Below are 17972 nucleotides of genomic sequence, written 5' to 3' on the forward strand. Positions count from 1 at the left end.
ATCTGAAATTATAGGTAGTGTCCAGAAGATTCTTAGGGTCAGAAGTTTGGGAATAATAATAATTAGTAGTAGTTGTAGAAGTAGTAGTACTAGGGATTAAACCCAGGAGTGCTTTACCACTAAGCTACATCCCAAACCCTTTTTATTTTTAATTTTGTTTTTTTGTTTGGTTGTTTTTTTTTGTTTTTTTTTTTTTTTTTAAAGAGAGAGAGAGAGAGAATTTTTAATAGTTATTTTTTAGTTTTCGGCGGACACAACATCTTTGTTTGTATGTGGTGCTGAGGATCAAACCCAGGCCGCACGCATGCCAGGCGAGCGCTCTACCGCTTGAGCCACAGCCCTAGCCCTTTATTTTTAATTTTGAGACAGGATCTCATGAAGCTACTGAATCTCCCTAAATTGCTTGAGTCTGGCCTCCAACTTGCGATCCTGCTGCCTTGGCCTCCTAAACTACTGGGATTTTGTATCCCACCATACCCAACTACTGATTATCATTAAAAATAGTATTTTATACTGTTGTAACATATACTGAAGGACAAAAGTGAGGAGATTTGGGGTGCTCCGAGCCTAAGTATTGCTTTTTAAAGTTTCTCAAGAAGGGTTTTTACATCTCTGTAGTTCATGAAACAGCTGTTTAAGAAAAAAGATGAGTTAGTGAGTTTGAGGTCCAAAATCAGAGATGACACAAGAGCTAAAAGGCACAAGCAACCCAAATTCCCATCAATGGATGAATGAATAAATAAAATGTATATACATACAATCAAATATTGTTCAGCCTTAAAAAGGAAGGAAATTTCCTATTATTTTCATGAACTGAAACACCACACTGTGTCCCATCAATATGTACAGTTACTATGTGTTGATTTAAAAATATCTATCCATTAGTCCTAGCTACTCAAAAGGCTAAGGCAGGAGGGTCACCTGAGATCAGGAGTTTGAGGTCAGCCTGGGCAACATAGCAAACCCATCTCAAAAAATAAATATCAAAGCAAAAAATTAAAAATATGCTTTCATTTAAAAAGTTTTAAAGGAAAGAAATTTGATACTTGCTACATGGATGAAACTTGAGAAGGTTATGCCAAATGATATAAGCCCGTCACAAAAGGATAAATACTATATGGGTCCACTAACATGAGGTACCTGGAGTAGTCAAATTCATAGAAAGTAGGATGGTGGCTGCAGAGGTTGTAGGGAGTTATTGTTCAATGGTACAAGAGTTTCAGTCTTGCTAGGATAGCATGCACATAATCCCAGAGACCTGGGAGGCTCAGGCAGGAGGATCGCAAGTTTGAGACCAGCCTCAGCAGCCTAGTGAAGCCCTAAGCAACTTAGTGAGACCCTGTCTCAAAATAAAAAAAAAAATAAAAATAAAAGTGTGGGCAGGTGGCTCAGTGGTTAAGCCCCTTGCGTTAAATTCCCAATACAGAGGAAAAAAAAAGAAAGAACTTAGGTTTTCCAAGATGACAAGAGTTTTGGCCATGGATGGTAGAGATGACTGCACAACAATGTGAATGTGCTTCCTGCCACCAAACTGTTAGTTTGATAAATTCAGGTCGTAACTTTTTGTTTTGTGTATTTTACTGCAGTTTTTAAAAAAATGTCTTTGAATCAGGTGAGATGGCTCATGCCTGTAATCCCAGCTACTCAGGAGGCTGAGGCAGGAGTTTGAGTCTCAGCAACTGAATGAGACTCTGTCTCGAAATAAAAAAATGAAAAGGGTTGGGCGTGGTGGCATACTTCTGTAATCCCAGCGGCTCTGGAGGCTGAGGTAGGAGGATCGCAAGTTCAAAGCCACCCTCAGCAATGGCAAGGTTCTAAGCAATTCAGTGAGACCCTGTCTCTAAATAAAATACAAAATAGGGCTGAGGATGTGGCTCAGTGGTTGAGTGCCCCTGAGTTCAACACCCGCTACCCCTCTGCACCCTCCCCCCCAAAAAAAAGGAAAGGAAAAGGAAGAGCTAGAATATAGCTCAGTGATAGAACCATCCTGAGTTCAATCTCTAGTACTGCAAAAAAATATATTTTTTTCTTTTAAATATATTTTTTTAAAGTGCGACTACTGACAGATGCTACAAGTGGACAAACCTTATGACTTGTGGACTCCAAAGGCACCTCCTTATGTAAAATGTTTCCTAAGCTCTGAATGATGAAGCTGCTATCTAGTCTTTGTTCCTGATCTCTTCCTGTCTGATCCCAGCACCAACTGCAGTCTGAGGGTGGGACACTCCCTCACTCCCGAGAGAAGCCTCACTTTTCAAAGTGTTTACCCCAGACCCTCTCTCTAAGTGGCTACCTGTCAGTTTCCATTTCAGTCGTACCTCTCTACTTACAGGACTGCTGACCACCAACTGACATATTACCTGTATTGATTCTCTAAGAGCTGTCAAGGTGGAGGGAAAGACTATTCTAAGGCAGCCATGAGCTCTTAGCTGAGTGGAATCATAAACGCCCCCATTAAAGGTTTCATTCAATAACAATCTTTGCTAAAGTAAATGGACATCAGTCTCCCACCCCCACCACGAATCCAGAGCCCATTATCAATGAGCAGAGAGCGCTGAGCTGGGGCAGTATCAGTTTCCACATTTTCAAATGATTCCTTTAATGAAAAGCTGCATTCTTTTCAGGCCATAAAACACCAAGGAAAAGTCTATTCATTTAGCTGTTGTACATATTAGCTTATTTATTTATGGCTAATGCTGCCATCAGCATTCCCTGGGTGTAGAGTTAACTCACTTAATGATTGGTTGATAAATTGCTAAAAAGCAGATAGATGAAATCGGCTTGCATGCTTTCATGCAGGGCAAGTTCAGTTTCTCATTTCAAACACAAATTCACTGTCTTTATGCTCTTAAGTAATCTGTCTCATATAAAGCATTTTATATTTGCATGCCTATTTGACCCAGAGTGCACAAAGATTGATTTTTTTTCAATCACATTCTTAGGGAATAAACATATTATCATTTTACTAAAAGAGAAGGAACATCTGTTAGTATCTTAAAGTAGTAGGTCTTCACCAAATTGCAGATTCTGTCATAACAAGAATCGTCTTGTTCTCGAGGAGAATCATCTTCTGGTCCTTTCCTTCTCCTCTTCCATTCCTCCCTCCTGACCTTCTCCACCACTGAGCTGCATTCCCAGCCTTTTTTATTTTTTTTATTTTTATTTTCTAGACGGGGTTTCATTAAGCTGCTGAGGCTGGTTTTTATTTATTTATTTATTTGTTCTAATCACTTGTACATGACAGCAGAATGCTCTTTGATTCATTATACCCAAATGGAGCACAATTTTTGACTTCTCTGGTTGTACCCAAAGTAGGGTCACACCATTCATGCAATCATACATGTAAGGGTATTAATGTTCATCTCATTCCACTGTCTCTTTCCTACTCCTTTGCCCTCCCCCCTCTCCCTTTTGCCTCATCCAAAGTTCCTCCACTCATTCCACCCCGCCTCCCCCCAACACACACATTATGGATTAGCATCCATTTATCAGAGAAAACATTCAACCTTTGGTTTTGGGGGATTGGCTTACTTCACTTAGCATGATATTCTCCAACTCCATCCATTTACCTGCAAGTGCCATAACTCGCCATCCTCCTGCCTCCACCTCCTGATTTGCTGGGATCACAGATGTGCACCACTGCATGCCACCTTCCTGTTCTTTTCTCATTAAAAAAAAAAAAAAAAAATCACTGAATTCGGATCATCTCAGTGGTTGTGTGTCTTGCACAGCAGGAACCCAATGAATGTTGGCAGAATAAATTTCGTTGAGGAAAAATATACTGCCTAAAAAATCTAGTCATTCATGGCCAGGAGCAGTGATGAACACCTGTAATCCCAGCAGTTTGGGAGGCTGAGGCCAGAGGATCTCGAGTTCAAAGCCAGCCTCAGCAAAAAGCAAGCTGCTAAGCAACTCAGAGAGACCCTGACTCTAAATAAAATACAAAATAGGGATGGGGATGTGGCTCAGTGGTCGAGTGACCCTGAGTTCAATCCCCACTATCCGCCTCCCCCCAAAGAAAAAGACTAGTCATTCATAAATCTAGGGAAAGAACTGAAACTATCCACTGCGGTATTTTCTGAAGACTAGGGTTCAAAACTTGACTCACCATTTCTGCAAGTGAAATTCTAAGGAAATTTTTTAAATTTAAATTTTATTTTTTTTTATCTTTATTTTATTTATTTATTCTTATGTGATGCTGAGGATTGAACCCAGCATCTTGCACGTGCTAGGTGAGTGCTCTACCACTGAGCCACAATCTCAGCCCCTTTATTTTAATTTTTTGTACTGGGGATTGAATCCAAGGGCACTTAAGCACTGAGCCACATCCCCAACCCTTTTTATTTTTTATTTTGCTCAGTTATTTAGGGCCTCTCTAAGTTGTTGAGGCTGACCTTGAACTGACATCCTCTTGCCTCAGCCTCGCAGGTCACTGGAATTACAGGCATGTACCACCATGCCTGGCTAAGGAGATTTTTAAATATTCAGTTATGTCAGGCATGGTAGTACACTCCTGTAATCCCAGCTATTGGAGGCTGAGGCAAGAGGATGGCAAATTCAAGGCTAGCCTTGGCAAGTTAATGTAGATCCTGTCTCAGAATAAAATAAAAAAAGGTTGGTTGTAGCTTAGTACTATGTGCTCAAGGGCCTGGGCTTAATCCCTGGTACCCTGTTACCCCTGCTGGGCCGCCCCCCCCACACACACACACACAAATTAAGTAAATTGTTCAATTGTAGGTATGGTGGTACAGGCCTGTAGTTCCAGCAACTCAGGAGGCTGAAGCAGGAAGATCACTTGAGCCCATGAGTTTGAGACCAGCCTGCACAGCACATTAGTACCCTGTTTATGAACAAATAATAGTAATAATAATGATGATAATAATAATATAAACTAAACATAGCAATGCAGAAATGGTGGGGAAAAAAGAATAAAGAAAACATGGGGCTGGGGTTGTGGCTCAGTGATAGAGTGCTTGCCTAGCATGTGTGAGGCCCTGGGTTCGATCCTCAGCACCATATATAAATAAATGAATAAAATTAAGGTCCATCGACATCTAAAAAAATATTTTTAAAAAAAGAGCAAAGAAAACGTAGCGAAGTATAAATGTTCCTTCTTGAAATAATCCCTTTTTTGTCAGTTGACGGTCATATGAAAATCTGAAAACAAAAAAACAAAACTATAGAGAGGTCTTTAAGTTCCCTTGCCTGAACCTTCCAAATTATGTTCTGGGGTTTGATCTCCAGCACCACAAAAAAAAAAAAAAAAGAGTTTTTCAAAATTATGTTCTGAGTTGCCAAGGCTGGTCTGAAACTTGTGATCCTCTGCCTCAACCTCCCCAGTCCCTGGGATTATAGGTATGCACCAACAAGCCTGGCTAATTCCTCCTACATGTTGATTTGAGCTTCTGCTTAGAATCCCTACTTGTGTCTAAGAGGCAACTGATTTAAACACATCCAAAACCAAACTCAAGATCTTCTACAAGCCTGAATGTCCCTCATTTCTCCCCACTCTGCTACCATTTGAGGAAAGGTACCTCCATTTCCTGCCCTAGGAAGCTGGTGGCCATCCCTCACATCCTGTTCATACATTTCCTCTCCAAGGCTAAGGCCCCATCTCATCTGCCTGAACCAATATAATATCTATTGCACTGATTCCTGCCCCTCTCCAGATCATTCTCTTCCAAACAGATGCATCTTTTCTAAGCACAAATCAGTTATCACTTACTCTCCTCCAATTCCACCCGAGAGATGATCCCCTTAAAACTCTGTGCTGTGGCCATATAAGCTTTTTTTTTTTTTTTTTTTTACAGTTTCTTTAACAAGCCAATCTGCTTTCTGCCTCAGTGACTTATTTATCAAGCCCCTTCTGCCTAGAACACCAGCTGATCCCTTCTGGAACCTACCTTTGAGAGCTGACTGCCTGGAATGGGATCTGGGTTCCACCATTTAACAAGTTATGTAAACTGCCAGGTGCGGTGGTGCACACTTATAATCCCAGAGGCTTGGGAGTTCAAAGCCAGCCTCAGCAATGACGAGGCACTAAGCAATTCAGTGAGACCCTGTCTCTAAATAAAATACAAAATAGGGCTGGGGATGTGGCCCAATGGTCAAGGCTCCTGAATTCAATTCCTGATACCCCTTCCACAATAAATAAATAAATAAATAAATAACGGTGTGAAAATTTTACCTTCTGTGGGTATCAGTTCCCTTATATGTAAAATTGGGGAAGTAATAGTACTTATCTGATTGAGCTATGATAGGATTAAGTAAGATCACACATAGTAATTTTAGTCCTTAAGACAGAGCCTGTTATTCAGCACATATTCAATAGATGTTAATATCAATGTTAGTTCTTTTTCTTTGTCTTTTTGCAGTGCTGGGGATTGAACCCAGGGCCTCATAAATGCTAGTGAGGTCAATATCATTTCCTCCTGTTCCTCCAGCAAGCATACTGGCTTATATATAATAGATGACTTAATAAACATTTGTTATGTGAATAAATGAATGAATGAGTGTGTAAGAGATGAGATTTGTCCTTCTTTTTATTGTCATAGTATTTATGACTTAACAAATGTTTATTAAGTCACCTATTATATATGAGCCAGTGTCTGGCAGCCTGAAGTGACAGCCCAAAGAGGGGAAAAACAAGGCCTGGGGTTGTGGCTCAGCGGTAGAGCGCTTACCTGGCATGTACAAGGCCCTGGGTTTGATCCTCAGCACCACATATAAATGAATAAAATAAAAGTATTATATCTAACTACAACTAAAAAATAAGTATTAAAAAAAGGGGAAATCAAGAGCACAAAATAGAAGAACAAATGAGAAAACAGAGCATGTGCAAAGATAAGAATGGGAAAGACAACCTAATGATGTCCTTATGCCTTGTGCTAGCAGCCTGATGTCTGTTTTTCACTGAAAAAGCACACAGAGATGACCACCCCAGAGATTTACCAGGTTTTGAATATGGGAGTGGGGGTGGGGGATGGGAAGCAAGAGGCAAACACATTCATCTGGTCAACAACATGCATGGTGCTGGGTATGCTGGAGATGGCCACACACAGCAGGTTTCCAGTACAGTTAAAGAAGATGATGAGCTGTGGGTGTAGCTCAGTGATAGGTAGAGTGCATGGAGAAGTTCAATCCCTAGCAGCCCACCACCCAAATAATGCCCCATCTGGGCTGACGGTGGTGGTGTATGTCTATAATTCCAGCAGCTCCAGAGGCTGAGGCAGGAGGATTGCAAGTTCAAGACCAGCATCAGCAGTTTAGTGAGGCCCTAAGCAATCTGATGAGATCCTGTCCGAAAATAAAAAAATAAAAAAGACTGGGGATGAAGCTCTGTGGTATATTGCCCCTGGATTGATTAAATCCCTAGTACTGCCTCTCAAATACCCCATCTGACCACCATCTAGTTGTATAATGACCTTGTCACTTTCATGCCTTCACAGTGAATTCTCAACCTCATCAGTAATGAAAGGAAGAGAGTATACATATTCTGCAAGATCTATAGACTGGCACAACCATATTAGTAAGGAAGTAAACACTGCCTATCAAAAGATCTATAGTCTTTATTTAAACTTGTATATACAGTTCTAGGAATCATTTCTTTTATTGATTTCTTTTCTTTCTTTCTTTTTTTTTTTTGTTGTTGTTGTTTAAATACTGGGTATTGAACCCAGGGGTGTTCTACCTCTGCGCTACATCCCCAGTCCTTTTTATTTTTATTATTTTAAATTTTGAGGCAGATTCTTATTAAATTGCTGAGATTGCCCTTGAATTTATAATCTTCCTGCCTCATCCTCCCAAGCCATTGAGATTACAGGTGTGTACCACCCTGCCTGCCTCTAGGAATCATTTTGAAGGAGAATCAAAAATGCAAAGATTTATGAACTTATAAATGTATGTTCTGATCAGCACTCTTTTTGACAATGGAAGCTGATAACCTACAAACTCAGCAGTAAGACTTGTACATTTATACAATTGATACAACAGAGTATGGGTGGTTATTAAAATTGAAGTTTTTTCTGACATTCTTTCCACAAACATTTTAAAGAACTTTCTGCATGAACACTGAAAAAAATCTCAGAATACAATGCAAAGTCAAAAAAAAATCCTTCCAGTCCATCAGGGTGGTGCACCTCCTATCATCCCAGCGGATGGGGAGGCTGTGGCAGGAGGAGGCTAAGGCAGGAGGATCTCGAGTTCAAAGCCAGCCTCAGCAAAAGCAAGGCAATAAGCAACTCAGTGAGATCCTGTCTCTAAATAAAATACAAAATAAGGCTGGGGATGTGGCTCAGTGGTTGAGTGCCCCTGAGTTCAAACCCCAGTACCAAAAGAAAAGAAAGAAAGAAAGCAAAGAAAAAGAACCTAGTTAGGCACGGTGGAATCCCAGCAACTTGGGGGATTTAGGCAGGAGGATAACAAGTTTGAGACCAACCTCAGCAACTTCAGCAAGGTCCTAAGGACTTGGCAAGACAATCTCAAAAATAAAATATAAAAAAAGCAGTCTGGGGATGTGGCTCAGAGGTTAAGTGACCCTGGGCTTAATGCCTGCTACCAAAACAACAACAACACCCCAAATCCCTGTACAGTAGATGTACATTTTTTTTTGGCACTGGGATTGAACCCAGGGCCTGTGCATGTGAGGCAAGCACCCTACCAATTGAGCTATGTCCCCAGCCCAGTAGATGAACATTTATAGCACCTTTCTTCTTTCCTCTTTCTATTGTTCTTTGCTCAGCAGATACATATTTATAAGGATTTATATATAGTTCTTCACTCAAGACAAATAGTAAAAACTACAATTTCCCAGGCATTAGTACCTAGGCAAAAGGAATTCAGATGGGAAACCTTCCTAAGAAGCATCATCAGGCCATATTTAAATTATTTCAGGGCTGCCTTTAACTACTGCAGCTATTATCACCGGAGCCTGTCCTGGTACCCCAATCAGCCTCAGTTTCCTTATGAATCGAAATAAGAAGGCAAATTTTATTATCATCTCTGGGGCTTTTATGCACAAAATATGCAAGATGGGTCCCACCTAGAGTCCATGTTTGCTATTATGAGACATTCCTTTTTGGCCCCTTTTATCAGCATGTGAATTAGAAAACTTCAGAAAAGCGGGTGTTTTATTTTTATTTATTTATTTATTTTGTTTGTTTGTTTATTTTCCTGTTTATCCTTAACCTCCAGCAGAGCAATCCAGAACAGGGTTTCCTGCTTGATGTGCGGGGAGGGGAAGATGGCAGATTCTGAGAAAAATTATTACAGCTTCCAGGAACCTCCAAGCAGATGTACCCAAAGCGGGGCCAGCAGATGGCCAGCACAGCTTCTCCCGACTATGTCCCCAAGGAGCCAGCGGCCACCTCGGGTTCATTTCACCCTAGTTCCCTGATCTCAAGTGGAAGTGGATCCAGTCTCTGTTCAAACAACGTCCCTTCCCACCAGCCCTGCCCCGCAAGCGGATGTCCAGGCGCAGCCCTCTCCCATGCACAATCATAGCCTCCGAAAGATTTCTAGGGCTGGGACGCAAAATGTCACCATGGCTGAGGTCCCTTGGGGACCTAAGAGGCCATTTGAAGACTTTCAGGCCTAAACAGAGCTCTAAATCGAGGACATTTGATTGGCCTTGTAGTTTCGGATGGATTCCCGAATCCAACACACTGTGGGACAGGCACCGCCTGCAGGGTTCGCCGGTCGCTTTGAGAGGCACCAGAGGGTCTTTGGAAGAGATCCGGTGCAGGTGCGTAGGTCCCGACCTACGCCCCCAACCCACCTGTCTCCAGCTGTCCCCACACCCCAGCAAAAGGCAAGGGTCTCGCCAACCACGCCCTGGCCCCTGCGGGACCAGCTCCGCTGCTAGTCGCGGTCCCTGGGCGCTCGGGCGCCCGGCACCCGCGGAACTACACAGCGGCTCGCGCTCTTGCTGCAAACCCGGAGTCGCCTCTAACGCGACAAACTCTAAGGAGGCGAGAGAGATTCGGGATATTTAAAATAACCTTTTGCCTTTTATCCTTGTAAAAATAATATTGAGGAAAATGTCTGCTCAACCTTCAGCCGCCTTGGAGATAATCACTGCCACTTTCTCTCCGTCCACTTTAGATCTACTTTTTCTTTTCTTTTCTTTTTTCTTTCTTTTCTTTTCTTTCTTTCTTTCTTTTTTTTTTTTTTTTTGGTGTTTGTTTTTGTTTTCGATTTGTTAAACCAGAAATTTAATGTATCCTGAACATTTTCTATAGATCTTAAGTATTCTCCGGTAAAATGACTATAGACGTGCGCATTTTCACTTATAGGATTACAGTGATTTACGAGCAATTGCCTATTGATAGTCATTGTGGTAGCTTACAATTTCTCAGTATTACAAATGGCTGTGCTAAACATCCGATTGTTTTTCTTTTTCTTTTTTTTTAATATTTTATTTACATTTTAGTTTTCGGCAGACACAACATCTTTGTATGTGGTGCTGAGGATCGAACCTGGGGCGCACCCATGCCAGGCGAGCGCGCTACCGCTTGAGCCACATCCCCAACCCCCCGATTGTTTTTCGTTCAAATAAATTTCTAGACGCAAACTGATGGGACAAACGGGTAAGGAATAGAAAGGTGTGGATCGAGGTTCGCTGACAGCGCAATGGCAGAGACACCAACCGTGGCTACTGTTATTCTTTTTTAAATTTATTCCGTTGCATTTCTCGCCCTACCCCAACCCGAACAATTATTCTGAGCTTCCCTGGGTAAAGCATGATCCTGATTTCTTCAGTGTCCGAGGTTACCGGTTGGTAAAGACAGAAGTGGCAGAGAAACTGGGCTCCGGGCTGGGGTGGGAATTAAGGAGGCAAAAAGGTTCAGGCGGGGCTCAGGTGCAGTTGGTATGCAGGGTCCAGGGCCCGACCCTGTCCCAGACATACGTCGGCATGGCAGGGGTTGCGACGATGGACCAGTTAGCGGTGGCCCCAAGTTGCAAAACACGGGGTGCCGCAGTCTCCCACTTCTTCCTCCTCTTAACTCCACATCTTCGAACCTCGGGCTAAGAGGGGCAGGGGCCAGCAGGACATAGAGCGGAGCACGGATTTCCTTCCTTCCTCCGCTCACCGCTCAGGGCTTGCTAGAGCTTCCAGACCCACTCCTGATGCCCTGTCGCCATCCTAACTCCGGAGACTGGGCTGGTTCCCCAGCTAATTTCTGGGATCTCCCAGGCGGCAGTTAGAGACCAGTCCTTTGAGGAAAGAGTCTAATGCATGCGGGGGCAGTCTACCTGCACACGAACTAGAGCCACTGATATTTATTGCTGTTTTTTTTTTTTTTTTTCTTTTTGCAGAAGTGATCCCTGGCATCAGGGAGAAATCCTTTATTCCCTTCCTTCCTCCTTTTCTTTTTCCTTTCCCTTCCCATGTCTCCCCTTCCCTTGAATCCAGAGCCTCCCCCATGCTACACAAGCACTCTACCACCGAGTTACATCCTCAGCCTGGAAATCAGTTTCAAACCAGGAGGCCTCATATCCAAACAACAGGCATTTTGCCCCATCTCCAGCCTCCAACTACAAACTCCCCTTTTCCTCCTGGGCCATTTCATAGAAAGCTTCTGGAAGATGTTTCACTAAAAAAAAAAAAATGTTAAAAATAACACACACACCCCTCCCCCAAGAAAAGGAAGCCATAGGGTCCAGGAAACAGAGGGCATGCCACAGATGTCTGTAACAGAATAATGGCAGGAAAAGTCACAGGGTGATGACTACCCCACAAAACTAGAGTGGCCAGTTCAAACCCACACAGGATGGGGGTACCCAAAAAGAGGGGGAGGGAAGCGAGGAAGAAACCCACAGAAAACTAAGCAGGTGGGGCTAGGGTTGGGTTCAGTGGTAGAGCACTCACCTGGCACTTGTGGGGAACTGGGTTCGATTCTCAGCACCACATAAAAATAAATAAATAAATAAACAAACAAACAAACAAATAAATAAATATTGTGTCCATCTACAAAAAAAAAAACCTAAGCAAGCAAGAAACCAACTAGAAAAGTACACTGTGGCTACTACAATAGTTGCTCCTTATCCTGATTTCATATTCTGAGGTTTCCATCACCCACAGTCAACTGATGTCTGAAAATACTAAATAAGAAATTCCAAAAATAGGTAATGAGTACAGCGTTCTGAATAGCATAATAAAAATCTGGCAGCATATTGCTCCATCATGCCTGGGATGTGAATCATACCTTTGTTCAGCATATCCACACCACATACTCCTTAGTCATTTAGTAGCCATCTTTGTTATCAGATTGACATCATAATACCACAGTGCTTGTGTTTAAATAACCCTTATTTTCCTTAATGATTGCCTCAAAATGCTAGAGTAGTAATGCAAAGGAAGCACCAGGGTATGAAAAATGAAAGGACAGAATTCATCACTCTGGTTCTATGTGACAACCCTGTAATGCACATAGGAGAAACCATGATGTATACATGTATGTATCATGTATACATGAAATGTATCATGCACAGATAAGGGGTAGCTATTGTATTTATTTGGCTCAGCTGGAAATAATATTACTGCCAAAATAACAAACAATTAGTAATACTGATTAAGCTGAAAGGACAATATGAATATATTATAAGGATGGAGGGAGGGACTCCATCCGTACTTGTAGGACCTGGGTGGTAGAATTTCCACAATAAGAAGATAACAGTTCACTCTGAAAAAGAAGGAAGGAAGGAAGGAAGGAAGGAAGGAGGGAAGGAGGGAAGGAGGGAAGGAAGAAAGAAAATAAATGGCAGTGTATGCTTTTTTTTGTCGTTGTTGTTGTTTAGTACTGGGAATTGAACCCAGGGTGCTTAACCACTGAGCCACATCTCCAGCCCTTTTAGATATATACTTTTTAAAGACAGGGTCTCTCTAGGTTGCTGAGGCTGGCTTTGAATTTGCAATCCTTCTGCCTCAGCTTCCCAAACTGCTGGGATTACAGGCATGAGCCACTGCACCTGGAGGCAGTATATGCATTTTATTTAGAAATTTGGAAGTAGCTACTGTTGATAATTTCCTTAAGGAGTGTATGAATCAACAATGGGGAAGGCTAGGAGAAGGATCTGTCATTTTTGTTATAAGCTTTGAAAAATTGTGTGAGTTTTAAAATAATAATTTTTATTTTTGAAATATTTTAAGCCTATCAAGAAGTTAAAAAAAAAATTAGAGTTCTCATGTATCATTCACTCGTTTCCCAAAATGATAATATGTTGCATAAAGATAGAACATTATCAAAACTAGTCTCAGTGGTAAAATACTTACCTAGCATTTGTGAGACCCTGGGTCCATGCCCTAGCACTGCAAAAGACAGAAAGTCGTGATCCATAGACTGAAGTAGTTTGGTAATGATGTGTTTTTTGTTGTTTATTTGTTTACTTGGGGCTTATGTTTGAGAGAACATGCAATCTTGACCATTTTTTCCATACAAATTCATTTCAAGCTTCATTTTCCCTGCAATGTTCTGAGCAAGCATTGGGTACTGATTGAACACTTGCCCTAACTCATGCAAAAGGCTTCTTACTAGAAATTGATTTGTTGATTTTTAAAATGCCTCCTAGAATAAGCATGCCCATTACATTTCATGTTAGGAAAAGAAGCAACACAAATGGTACACATCACCAGGAACGTCTGTGTGCTGCATATGTATGATTTTTATGCGGTCATTATATCGAACAAGTCTTATTTTAAGAGTATGACCTTGAGGTGTCATTGCTTTAGAAAACATGGACTGGTTAGGACATCCATTAATGTCCTAGAACAAATGCTATAGCCGAATCCCCAAGGGAGGAGAGGATTTTACTGGTCTCTGGACACAGGAATCCATTTGTCTGAGCATATGCTGAGTGTGATGAGCTGTAAAATGAAGTTAATTTCTGTACCAGACCAAACTAGGTGAAAGACCGAGCAACTGGATAAGAGGAGGGCTGCACACACTTTTGAAGAAAAAATAACTGTGTTTGTTCAGATACTGTCACCTGCATCCTTTGGTTTATTTAACAAGGCCACCTAGAACAGTAAAGAGGAATAAATTCTAAGTAAGAGCTCCAAATCTGTCTAGGAAGCTCTTGTTGTGAAGTCTTTAATTTCAGGATTATTTCATATAGTCATCAAGGAAAACAATATCTTAGTGCAAAAAGCATCTTCAGTGGAAAAAAACAACACCGTTCTTGTGAGTTCTTGTAGCTAAAAAATTTAAAACAAGAATTGGAAATGGTCTATCTTCCCTTTGAGGTAACCAGCTCTCAGAGCAGAAACAGTGTATGTATGTCTTTAGTTACTAAGAGTGAATTTTGTTGAAGTTTTTCATCCTTGAGATTCTCTTTAAATTAGAAATAATTTTTCTGTCCTTTTTAAGTAAAGTTGTTTTCCTGCTATTTTTGTTGTTGTTGTTGTTGTATTGTGTGGGGGGTTAAACCTGGGGCCTTGTGCATGCTAAGCAGGAGCTCTCCCACTGAGCTGCACCCTGCTGTTTTTAAACACTAGGCACTGTATCAAGAGCAAAGCCCAAATTGCATTCAACTTTCTTTCCATCCCTTTCCACACCACTCAGACATAAGAGTTTTATAAGCAGAGTGTTGGGCTGGGGATGTGGCTCAAGCGGTAGTGCGCTCGCCTGGCATGCGTATGGCCTGGGTTCGATCCTTAGCACCACATACAAACAAAGATGTTATGTCCGCCGAGAAATAAAAAAATAAATATTAAAAAAAAATGTGTTATAAGCAGAGTGTTAACCTTACAATGCTGCCTAATATGATAATTTGGCTTGCAGCTCCTAAAACTGTTGTATTTAAAAATTCTGTGGGGCCCAAGGATGCAGCTCAGTGGTAGAACACTCGCCTAGCAGGGTTTGGGGACACAGGGTTCAAAATCCCCAGCACTGCAAATAGTAAACAACAATAACCAAAACTGGGCCTTGTGGCACGTGATTGTAATCCCAGCCACTGGGAGATTGATTGAGGCAGGAGGATCAAGGAGTTCAAGACCAGACACAGGAACTGAGTGAGATCCTATCTCAAACTAAATGATAAGGGTCTGAGGCTCAATCTCCAGCACAAAAACAACAACAACAACAAGTCTACACGAGTTTACATATTGAGGAATCTAACTCCTATCTTCTTCTTCTTCTTCTTCTTCTTCTTCTTCTTCTTCTTCTTCTTCTCCTTCTCCTTCTCCTTCTTTTATTTTTTTTGTATCAGGGATTGAACCCAAGGGTATTTAACCACTGAGTCATATCCCCAGTCCTTGTCATTTTTTGAAAGAGGGTCTTTTTAAATTGCTTAGGGCCTCACTGAATTGCTGAGGCTGTCCTCCAACTTAGAATATTCTTGTCTCAACCTCCCTAGTCCTTGGAATTACAGGCATGTGCCACCATGCTGGACTACATATATATTTCACAATAAGTACTTAGAACAGTATTTGGTACAAATATAGTGGCATCTTTTTCATTAATTATATGATTGATATTATTGAGGTACTTTCTGAAAATTGGGTAATATTTATTTTTATTTTTCTGCAGTTCTGGAGATCAAACCCAGGGACTTGCAAATGCTAGAAAAGTACTGTACCACTGAGTCATACCCCCAGCCCTTAAGGTTTACTTTTTAAATTTTATTTTTTTGGGCTGGGGATGTGGCTCAAGTGGTAACGCGCTCGCCTGGCATACGCAGGGCGCTGGGTTCAATCCTTAGCACCACATAAAAAATAAAATAAAATAAAGATGTTGTGTCCACTGAAAACTGAAAAATAAATATTAAAAAATTCTCTCTCTTTAAAAAAATTAAATTTTATTTTTTATTTGTTTATGGTAACACAGGGGAGCTTTGCCACTGAGCTACATCCTCAGCCTCCCCCCCACACTTTTTTCATGTTTTTGGTTTTTTTTTTTGAGACAGGATCTTGCTAAATTGCTTAAGACCTTGCTAAATTGCAGAGACTGGATACAAACTTTAGATCCTTCTGTCTCAGCCTTCTGAGTCTCTGAGATTAAGGGCATATGTCACAGCATTAGGCCTATAGTTTATTTTGAAAGCTTAAGCACCCTAAAATATTACCATCCAGAAGCAATATATTTGTGTCAGGCCTTATTCTAAATACTTTATGGTAGAGTTTATTATCATCTTTGTTGTACATGAAGAAACTAAAGCACAGAGAGAAAAAAAGTAATTTGCCCCAGTGTGGGACAGAACTACAGAACCATGAATATTACACAAATATACCATTGCACAGACCTGTTATTTGTTTTTATTTTTTATTTTGAAACCCAGTCTTGCTAAATTGCTGAGGCTGGCCTTGAAGTCCATTCCCTGGGATTACAGGCATGGGTCACTGCCCCAGGCTCCTTAATTTTTTTGTTTTAATATATACTTTTTGAGTTGTAGGTAGACACAATGCCTTAATTTATATTTATTTATTTTTATGTGGTGCTGAGGATCAAACCCAGTGCTTCACTCATGCTAGGCGAGTGTTCTACCACTGAGCCACAACCCCAGCCCAGTCTCCTTAATTTTGAACTTAAAAATTATTTTTGTAGATAGATAAGACATTCACATGATTTAAAAATAAAAATATTTATTTTGAACAAAATTAAATAAATTTTTAACTTACATTGGTCAAAGTATAAAAAACTTCAAAAAAGCATCATAAAAAATATCCAATATCTTTTCACTTCCATGGATCTCTCATCTCATTAGCAGCCACAGTTGCTGTTTCTTAAATGCCCTTCTAGAATTTTCTTATCCTTATGAAGCAAATAAAAATATGTCTTATTCCCTCGCTACTCTTTTCTGTATGAATTGTTTTCAAACTATCGAAACATCTTCAAAATCTTTTCACCTCAGAGCTGGGGTGCCATAGCACACATCTGTAATCCCAGTGGCTTGGGAGGCTGAGGCACAAGGATCACAGGTTTGAAGGCAGCCTTAGCAACTTAGTGAAGCTATAAGCAACCTAGTGAGATCCTGTCTCAAAATTTAAAAATTTAAAAAGGTCTTGGGGGTGTGGCACAGTGGTAAGCATCCTTGGGTTCAGTCCCTGGTACTAAAAAAAAAAAAAAAAAAAAAAAAAAGTAAGACTATTGTGTCCAATTTTGTGAAAACTGTGTGCTGTATTTGTTGGTTCTGAACTTGTTCTAATTCTGTGTGACTCATTTCTGATTGTCTTACATCTTAGAGATGAGGTAGAGCCAAAATTGCAAATCAGGTGCCTATTTTTGCCTTTCAATTTTAAAAATGGAAATACGTGTGTGTGTGTGTATGTGTGTGTGTGTATGCATAAGAGCATATACTCAAATTTATAGTTAGACTGTCTCTGAGAAGCCTCACCAAACACTGGGAATGTGTTTTGAGTCTCTGGGAGAGTACCTGGTTGGAGAAAACTAGGGGATGGAGGAGAACAAAGAGGCATTGCTTTTGTCTTTGTCCATAGTTTTGTAATGTCTGAATTTTGTATCTGCATTAAGCACTGACCTAGTTTAATAAAGAAGAGAACGGGATAAAAATCAAAGATTCTGGTCTGGTGCATTGGTGCATGCCTAAAACTCCAGCAACTTGGGATTTCACTGGGGAAATTAATTACAGAGTTTAAGGTAAAAAGCGATGGAGGGAAATAAAATTGAGAGCAACTTGCTGAGGCAGGAGAATCACAAGTTTGAGACCAGCCTCAGCAATTTAGAGAGGCCCTAAGCAACTTAGTGAGATCCTCTCAAAATAAAAAAATAAAAAGGGTTAGGGATGTGGCTCAGTGGCTAAGTGTCCCTGGTGCCCTAAATAAGTAAATAAATAAACAAACAAATAAAAGGTTCTTAAGGGAACAGTGAGTATGGAAAGTGAGGCCACTGTCTCCAGTCCAGATCCTCGGCCTCAGGCCAGGGAACCTTTCTCAGAGACTTCTGGAAGGTATATTCCCTCTTGGCAGTGTAAACAGTCCCTGGAGAGACAGATCAGGAACACATATATTTCAATTT

Source organism: Marmota flaviventris, chromosome 15 (genome assembly GCF_047511675.1).
Source record: "Marmota flaviventris isolate mMarFla1 chromosome 15, mMarFla1.hap1, whole genome shotgun sequence".
Lineage (NCBI taxonomy): Eukaryota > Metazoa > Chordata > Mammalia > Rodentia > Sciuridae > Marmota > Marmota flaviventris.